The sequence below is a fragment of the Patagioenas fasciata genome, chromosome 1 (assembly GCF_037038585.1).
Source record: "Patagioenas fasciata isolate bPatFas1 chromosome 1, bPatFas1.hap1, whole genome shotgun sequence".
Lineage (NCBI taxonomy): Eukaryota > Metazoa > Chordata > Aves > Columbiformes > Columbidae > Patagioenas > Patagioenas fasciata.
The window spans coordinates 106,454,798-106,464,145 of NC_092520.1; the positions used below are offsets into that span (position 1 = coordinate 106,454,798).

At 44.2% G+C, this 9,348-nt stretch overlaps 1 long non-coding RNA gene across 1 annotated transcript; it reads right to left on the reverse strand.

The window, feature by feature from the left end:
* On the reverse strand, positions 1-3,977 carry LOC136113559 (uncharacterized). Its single transcript, XR_010653018.2, has 5 exons — positions 3,806-3,977; positions 3,541-3,718; positions 2,899-3,052; positions 2,445-2,607; positions 1-1,339 (listed from the first exon to the last, which is right to left on the reverse strand). It is a non-coding gene; the product is annotated as an uncharacterized lncRNA (long non-coding RNA).
* Between the last annotated feature and the right edge of the window lie 5,371 nt (positions 3,978-9,348).

Sequence of the window (9,348 nt, forward strand, 5' to 3'; positions counted from 1 at the left end):
AGATTGCATATTGAGTCATATTGACAGTGTAGTTGGCTATAAAGCAAGAGACCTTCAGTAAAGGACATAAAAAAAAAATCATCTCAATTTTTCTCCAGTCTTTCAGAATGTTTATATGAACTGGTATTGGATTGACTAGGTTTTGGACAAAACCACAGAGGTTTTGTGTCATTTACAGGATGCTGCACAGATGATGGAACAAGAACTGAAAGCTGTAGGATGAGGTCCTACAACTGCTGTGTGGTCATGGTCAGTTCACTGTTAATCCCCCTTTGCCTCAGTTTCTCCATCTTTAAAACTGGGATAAGAAAGGTTGTCTGCCTCTCAGAGGGAGTGGAATGAGCATAATCAACAATTTAACACCACTTAGGAAATAAAATACGACATACCAACATGGAGTATCCAGACCAGAGAACCCTTATTTGTAAGATCATTCTTAATGTTATGTTTTGTTATGTTTTATCAATTGTCATTAAATGTAAAAATGAGCCAAGTAATACAATGAAAAGTAAAGGGGAAGTCAGTTTTAATTGCTCTTTAACCAGCCCATTTTCAGCTTCCCACAAAAATATGCATCCCAGTGGCCATTGTCACAGTCCTGCCCCAGTGCTTTCTCAGCATATATAAGGCAAGTGCGCCAGGTATGTGCTTGGTATGAGTTTGGATGCACCTCCACACTGTTTCTCTGCTGTGCCTTGAGCTGCTGCTGTCCTTTCTGCCTGTCACAAACATGCCTTTCCCCTGCATTGCTGTAAGTAACCATGAATGAAGTCAGGGACTGGCTACAATCAGGAGAAAACAGTGGAAGAGGACCAATTAGGACTGTTAAGTAGCAAAATGAACAAACAAAACAAAACAGCTGCATTATTTCAGTGCGGGGGATTTGCCATTCATACATCCCTTATGTTACATGTGATCACTAAAAACCTAGCACAGCCATAGCATAGCCCTTAAAATGTCCAGTTACTTGCTTTCCTCATGTTGTCATGTAAAGAATATGCAGGACAGTAGCTGCAGAGTTCTTTGAGGACTATGTTCAGGGTGAGACAACAGTCTGCCTGGCTTTATTTTTAAGCACTAAAAATCTCTCATGACAAAGCACGGAATGTACAGTGCTGGAAGAAACCCACTGCAGTAAGTCACAGGTGTACATTTTATGAGCAGGTGGAATGCATGCAGCATTTGATAGAGAGCACTTATTCTTAAGTTGTACATTTTCAGTTCAGAAGCATTAGATATTTAAGCAGGTGTGTATTCAAAGCAAGAAAACATCATGTTTCTTTTTCTCTTGCATGCTTTTCATAGGAGTGGCTTGGTTTTCCAATTGTTTCTGGTGTTCCTGAGATAAAAACAGAAGGAGGGAATTATCCTACTGTACAACGTACATTTGATCTTCAGAGGGTTTTTGGGTTTGCTTTCTGTGAAAGCTGCACTCCAAACAGTGCTTTCTGCTCATGAATACAGAATTATATTACTACTGTAAATGTAACATGCTATGTTACATTTTAATCGAGGAGCTGGAGTTCTACTCGGGTAAGTGCCCATCAGCATTAGATGACACACAATTAAAGCAGAATGTCAAAACCTAATTTTCTAAGGCAAATGTTTAAAATCGCATATGTGCCTATTTTTGGATCAAAAGCCCTTATCAAGCTGTACACTGGCTTTCCTAGCAAATATGAACGTGCACACCATAGCAGTATGAATCATCAGCTTGCCTCTGATCAGAATTCAGGGTATATTCTGATTTGTGTATAATACTAAATGAGTTTGGCTTTGCACCTAAAAGCACACACTTTATTTTGACTGCATGGGAATATCATACGAGGAAAGATTGTTTGATATTTCAGTGAAATATACTGTACATTTGAGGAAATCATTAAGAGTATTTTTTTTCCTCAAGGCTGCTGCAAGTTTATATTCTGGTTCATGGGAGATAAATGTTATTCCTAAGACTAAAACCAGTATTTCATTATTCAGTAATATTTATGTCACAGTAGTACTTAGAGCCCCCTCTTGCTGTTCCTGTAAAATTCTCCCCAAATTCACTAAATCATAATAATCTCAAAAGTCACTATTTGCACATACTTCTCAGATAGTTCCTAAGAGATGTCTTCTTAAACCACACTGTATTTAGTATGCTCAGTTTGGGGCTTTGCAATTGCTTTTTTTGGAAGCCAGGGGCTGCTCTGGTCCCTGGCAATTCTGCTAAGTTCAGAGAGATTGTTTTCCTTTTTCTTTTTTTAATTTCTTTTTTAATGCATTCTTTTCTGATATCATGGAAGGTGAATTAGTCTGGTGGAATGGAGAGGAACACAATTGCATGGAGATACAGAAATCTCGGGAAGCTGATGGGGAATAATGGTGCAGAGGGGAACTGGGACCAGCAGGTGGGATGTAACAGGAAGAAAGTGAATTGCAGGCTTGGGGAACACATTACTTACAGGAGTGGAAAATAATGAGGGAGATGTGTCTGTAACCATCACCATGCATCCCCTCTCTTTGTATTCCTGGGTCTCTTCTGTTGCCAGAGTAGCAACAATCACAATAAAGGGAGTGTTTCATCTTCCCTTGGAAAGTTTCCCTCTCGGTTTGTGAGGCTAAAATCTGTGTATTAAGAGTTCAGATCTGTCAATGGGTCCTCTGAGATGATACTGCACACAGGAATTAATGTGGGAGAGGGGAAGCCATTTGCTTTGAAACCACCTCCCCCACCCCTTCCAGAATTTATATACATATATATATATATATGTATATATATACATATATATATATATATATATATATACAAAAAACATTCAGGTTACAGAGTCAAGGACAGAAACGTTCAGCAACACCTGACTTGACATGCGAATATGACCTTAAATTGGCCTCAGTGTGCACACACATTTCACTTACATGGTAACAGATTAGCTTTTTTTAGAATGAAGCCCTTCCTTCTGAGGTGTCCAGGATCAATTAGGGACGGAGCCAGAGTTGCACAAGGAATGAGTCTGTTCCCTGGAGGCCAGATCCTGCGTCATTTGCTGTAGGTGCTGGAAGGAAACTGTGACTGGAAAAGAAGAGCAAAGAGAAAAACAAGAGAAAAGATTCATGAGTTACGTAGACGTACACCCTCTTGCAAATGAGATTTTGCCCTTGCTTCTCATTTCTATGTCTGATTGTATGGGGATTCTGATACTTGAAGAGCTCTGAAGCGCCATTTTATCTGGGTGAAAGTATGGGAGGAGAGGGCTTGAGCGGGAAAGAGCTGCAGTGAGGTGGGTGAACTCAGCCTTGGCTGCTGAAATGTATGTGTCTTCTTGTCAGGTCTGGGAGATCCCCTGAGTGAAAGAGAAAATCAAGATAAGTGACACTAATCCCCGGGGTCGCTGACCTGTAGCTGGGTGGCTTGGAATGGCCTGGACAGAGGTGAAACTGGCTGCAGCTTGAGAGAGGAGGAAAGGGAGCAGGATATGAACAGTGGTCAGGCTCTGGCACAATCAAGCTCACAAATGTGAGAAAACAAAAAAAAAAAAAAAAGGAATGAGAAAGGAAAACCTTCAAGCAGGTGGAATTCGGGTTGAGAATGATTGCTAAGTTCCACTGTCTCTTGGTAAATTTTCATTGTTTCTTCCCATTTGCCACTGGTGTGGCTCTGCTGCTTTTAGCGGTCATTGACGATGCCACCAGACCACTGATGCATCAGTCTCCACAGGCTGTAAACACAGAGGATCACCTGGGGGGAAAAAAAGGTCTATTAGTTTTAGTAAAGAAAACAGTGCCTTCCATTTACGCTGACTGCGATGCCGTGGCTTCCTCTCACCTCCCGTTCTTGGAAAGAGCCTCTGAAGAAGCTCGCTGGCTCCCACCGCTCGGGGCCGCCGGGGCCGTGCCCGCCTTCCCCGCAGGCAGCGGGGAGCCCTGCGCCTTTCCCTTTGTGGGGACACGAAAAGGAGGTGGCGGGGAGGGAAGGCGCCTGCGGCTCCCGCCCGGCCGGGGAGGCCGCGGAGGACGGCGGGGCGGCGGCGGCCACGGGGCGGCGGTGTTGGCGCAGCGCTCCCGCGGGCTTCGCGGTGCCGGGCGGGGGTCGGGGCTGGGGCCCGGGCCGATGCCATGAGCGGCTTTCTCCGGGCTCTGGCTCTCGGCCCCGGCTTTGCACTCCCGGGCGTGGAAATTCCTCCCGCGGAGCGCGGACTGCCGGGCTCTGCGGGGCTGCCTGCCGCTGGGCAGGGGAGCAGGAGCGGCCCCGGAGGCGGGCGGTGCCGCGTCTTGTGCCGTTTTGGGAAGACAAGTCAAAATCAGCGCCGTGGCTGAGAAAGCAGCTCGTGGTGCTGGTGTGAGGCTGCATTAAGCGTGTGGGTGGTACCCAGACAGCATATCGAGTACGCAGCAATACAATATTTCTACTGGAAAGGAATGTTCAGGCTCTATTTTTTTTTGTGTGTTGGGTTTTTGTTTGTTTTGCTTTGCTTTCCCCATCTTCCAGACACAGGTAGATGCCTCCGCAGAGAAGAAGGGCAAATCCAATACCATGGAGAAGCAAAACCGAAGGTGTTGGCAGCCAGGGACAGCCCTGGTGTGGCACTGGAGTGTGGGAAGTCAAAGCATTTCTGAGCAGCAGCAGCGGCAGCCGCAGCAGCCGAGTGTCTCTGAGCAAGTGTCAGAGTGTCTTGGCAACAGTACTAAGATGTCTGCAACTTTCCTCCACTTATTCAAAAAAAACACGTCATGTAGGCAGTGCAGTGGTGCGTGAACACAGCGGTGTAGGCTTGATTCTGAAATATTTGCATCGAGAGCAAAGGCTTGCTTGGTTGGTGTAGGGGGACTGAAAATTTTGTGACAGAGGCTATGGCATTTCTCTCTCTGGCCATTAATTGGTTGTTACAAATCTGCAGTGCAGTCATGGTTTGCTGTCTTCCCCCCCCCCTTCCTCTCCTTCAAATTATTTATTCTAATAGTAATATTAGTTCTAAGTGGTATAGAACATGAACTAGTTTCTTTGGTAACCAAGTCGGTTACACACCCACACAAAGTTAGAATCTGCTAGGTGCAGACATTTTCTCTTTTAGAAAAGATGTGGGTTTTGAAAACCACAGCAGTAGGGCAGCAGTAGATGTTCTCAGGGAGTCATGCCAGAAAAAGTTCCATATACCATATGCAGATCTGTATCTAAGTCTTGATCTTTTGTTTATAAGCACATATGGAACTTGAATATATTACCTGTATATTGATTTTTCCAGTGACTTCAGGATTATATACTTCTTTCTCATCCCAGTATTTCACCATTCCCACTTTCTCCCTCACTCCTCCCCACTTGTAAAGAATAGGTGGTTGTGAAAGAGCACACAGTAGGAATACGGCACAGGTGGATAAGTGTGCAAATATATGCTGTGTTAATTCTTGCTTTATTTGGTGTAAGTAAAAATTTGCACTGTTCCTTAATCTGCCTCCTGAAATTAGAGAGCTGAACTGCAGTGGCTTTTGTAGATCGCTTCTTTTTAGGAATTTAAATATAAAAGTGGCCTTTGTGTTCCTGGTAGCTTTTTGAAACCAAATAGGTACATGTAGGATTAAAATTAATTTGTGAATGTGAATTCTAAAGATTAATATGGCTAATAATCCCTGTCATACTGTCTTGATCACTATCAATAGTTTAGTCTATAGCAGAAACAAAAGCTTGGCGACTTTTATGGCACTTTCTCTAATGACATGTCAAATCCCCATGAAATTAAAACATGTAAGTTTTCAAACATACTTCCCTTGTTCCTGTATATGAGGCAAGATGGCACTAGTACCTGAGAACTGAAAGGTAGCCATTAACAGAGGCTCAGCCTGACAAGGCCATTTCGTTGTTCTTGTCTGAAGTCTTAAAATCAAAACAAACAGTAACTACGGAAGAATGAATTACACGATTTTACTTTACTGTCTTGAACCATCACTCATAAAACTGAATAGTAGGCATTTTTTTAGTTAGATATGTTTTTTATGCTAATGTGATGCCTTTTAACTTCTTCCAGAGTGGGAAAAGCCCATCAGAAATACAGAGATAATCTGAAAGTACTCTTACACAGTACTTGTTATTTCATAACATCCCTTCCCGCGCCACAACAAAGTGCATAACGTGGTGTGCAGTTCTGCACTGGAGACATGGAAATGTTGCATTTCCAGTTCACAGGAGCCTGATAAAGATTGAGCTGGGTGACGTGTGGTAATCACTTTTTGTAGTACCACATATTTAGCATTTAATCCATTATAAAGAAAAGATAATGAAAACATCGGGTGGAAGAAAAGCTCAACTTGAAGAAAACAGACACGTGTTGCTATCCTCCTCTGGATCACTTATGTCACCCTATTGCCACATCACTTTCTGAAGCCTGCAGAGAACATTTCTCTCCAGGCTTCTGCATATTCTGCTGTCTCCTCCTGGTGCCACAGTCTTTTCTGCAGCATCGTTCTCAGGCGCTTCCCGTCTCTTATTGCCATAGAGACAGCATGTGCCTATTAGAGACACGGCTGAGATGTGCTCACTCCAGCCCAGGGGCAGCTGGAGAAGGCGGCCCATGAGCCGACCTGTAGGTTTCAGGTGCTGTGGAGAGGATTCTGTGGCCAGGTCCTGGTTGGTGTAGCTGTTTCAGTATAGAAAGGCAACAGGCTCCAGAAATCCTCAGCAGGTGAAGCAAGCTCATGTGACACAGCCAAAAAGCTTAAGCAACTCATTCCCAATGCCCTGGGTTATCTGAACCAAGGCCTAAACCGATTTCTGCTAAAGATGATACACAGCATTGTTTCCTATATTCAGTAATAACCAGAATGTTGCCTAGAGCAGGAAGGCTGGCCTTGTATTACAAGAGCCAAGCAAGGACTCAACTCAGTCTTGATTCCCCCTTCTGGCCCAGCATTTCTGTGTGGCCCTGACCAAATTGTCTCCCTCAGTTTCTTCTCTTCAGAATATCAGTATTAGTTTTTTTTCCACTGCGTAGAGCAAGTGGGAGTGTAGGGCCATCATCCAGCCTCACCTTCATGCACATATACCCTGTCCAGTCACTTTCACATTTGCTCCAGAGCCGTTTATTGCAGCCCCTGAGCAACTCAGCACTCTTGAGTACCTTTGGTGCCTTCCCGTGGACATGTCATCTACTACAGGTGGTTTAGACAGGCAAGCTCCAGGCCAGTTGCCTCAAAGCGTGATCTGTCACCAGGTGTCCTAAGTCTCGCTTGTGTTAAGTAACATTGGCACTTTGGGTCTAAGCTGCAGTTGGAGTAACAGGAATGTCAGTGCAAAATACATGGTGACAATGTTTACTGGGTGTAAGCCTAGGCTTAGGCTCAGACTTGAACTAGCACTGCTATTGTGATAGGAGTGTATATGGTTATGGTTCTGGTGAGCATCAGCTATAGAGCAGAACACTGTTTCTGCTGAGCTATGCACGCTCTCTCCCATGCTTGCTGGTGAGCATAGTAGAAAAGAAATGGGGAGCAGAGTGAATCGTGCTCCCTCCATTTCCCCCAGCTGGCCACTGCACTGGGGGAACTGGGGCAGCACACAGCATCAGGGACAGACTCAGAACATGCAGCATGTTGATGTGCAGGCGCCTGGTGCAAAGACCCATGGTCCTGTACTGGTCTAGCTGTGTCCCCAGATGGTAAGGCAAGGTTAACGAATGTGCACTCAGGCTAATAAAGCTTGACTCTCAATGGGGCTAATTAGCTTCTCTATAGCAGCATGGCAAAATGAGTGGCAGCTCTGCAGCTAAATCAGTGGGCACAGTCCCATGCAGAGCTGCTCTGCTTTCCTTGTCTGCTTGGGAGAATCTTCTACTCATGCAGCAGTGGTAAAGCCACAAGGATGAGGGATACAGCTGCCAGTAAGGAGCTGAGGTACAAAGGTGGCGTCCATCATTGCTCTGCTTTTTATAATGCTAGCTAAAAATAGCAAAGGCCATCATTAACACATACTGCTTTGTAATGGTATTCTAACACCTTCAGCCTTGGTTAGCCCCATTTTCTTGCTCTTTCTTCTTTGTCTCTTCACAAACCACATCTTAGTCCACAGCAGCCCTTAAAAATGTATAAGTGTATGTTGGCATGTGGGCTGCAGTTAGCACTGCTCTTATTGACTGTGAAGAGAAACCAGCTTGTAAGAAAACTTGGTGTTAGCTGTACAAAGAAGCCCTCCTTTAGAAAAGCTCCAGTATGACCATTTATTACTTTTGGGTTTGCATGTATGTGCTTACGTTTGCATATTTACTCTAGCCACAGCTGCTGTCCCTGCCTCGCATGGAAGTGATGGAGGATGTGGCTCTGCTGTCTGCAACATGTTGAGATCCTTTCGTGCATCTGGTCCCTGAGTCAGGCCTGTGTTTCCTTTTATTTGGAGTTTCTCAGTGTTCAGGTTGTTAAACAACACCCGCTCCAAAATAAAAGTGCCCGATGTCGCCAAGGCCTTATAAGCACTTTACATTGCTTTCATTGAAACTTGGATTATGCTCATAATAATGGCCTTCATGTGCTGCAAATACGTTAACATTCTTCTCTGAGACAGAGCCTGCTTCCACTATGCTAGTTCCTCTGGCACGCAGGAATTTTTGCCTACCAGAGAAGTGTTAAGTGAAATGTCGCCAGGGGATTATCACCTCCCTTTCCTGCATGGTTTTTCTAAACTGAGCAGGAGAGGAGGAGCTCCCACTGCCCTGCTAGGAAGCCTTGAGGAGAGGCTTTGTTTTTAAGGTATTTTAATTTTTTTTTTTTTTTTTTAATGTGAAGACCTGGCCTTCTACAGTTCATTCCCAATACTTCTAGCTGCCTTTGTAGAAAACATGGAATGACCCTGGAAGATTGACCTAATGACGGAATGGCCCTGGAAGATTGACCTAATGTGAGGCTCTCCCTCTCCCTGTTTCCCCACATGCTCCAAACACATCTTTGATGGGCTTTTAGTGTCCATACATTGTTTGCAAGGACCAACTATAATTTTAGTTGCTTGTAACTTTTGAGTTCATTGTGTTCCTCATCTGTGAGCCTCTGCTGCCATCGCAAGCCAAGATTTTTTGACCTTAGTGTCTTTTTCTTACCCTGGTCACTCTCATCTTTGCTAAGATTAATGTGCTGCACTGTGAACTCTGGTTATTATTCACTGTGATTATTGCCTAACTGTGATTTGTACAAACCAGTGTCACCTCAGACAAGGTATATTTACTCCCTAGCTTGTGTACACATGCAGTTGACGGCAAGATGAAAATTGCTTGACATGTTGATATTTTATGATGTTAGATGGGTTCATCCTGGAACGTATTTCAGTTGTGTAATGCCGTAGCAGCAGGCGATCATAAGACATTTTCTACAGCAAATATAATGCCTGGGACAAAG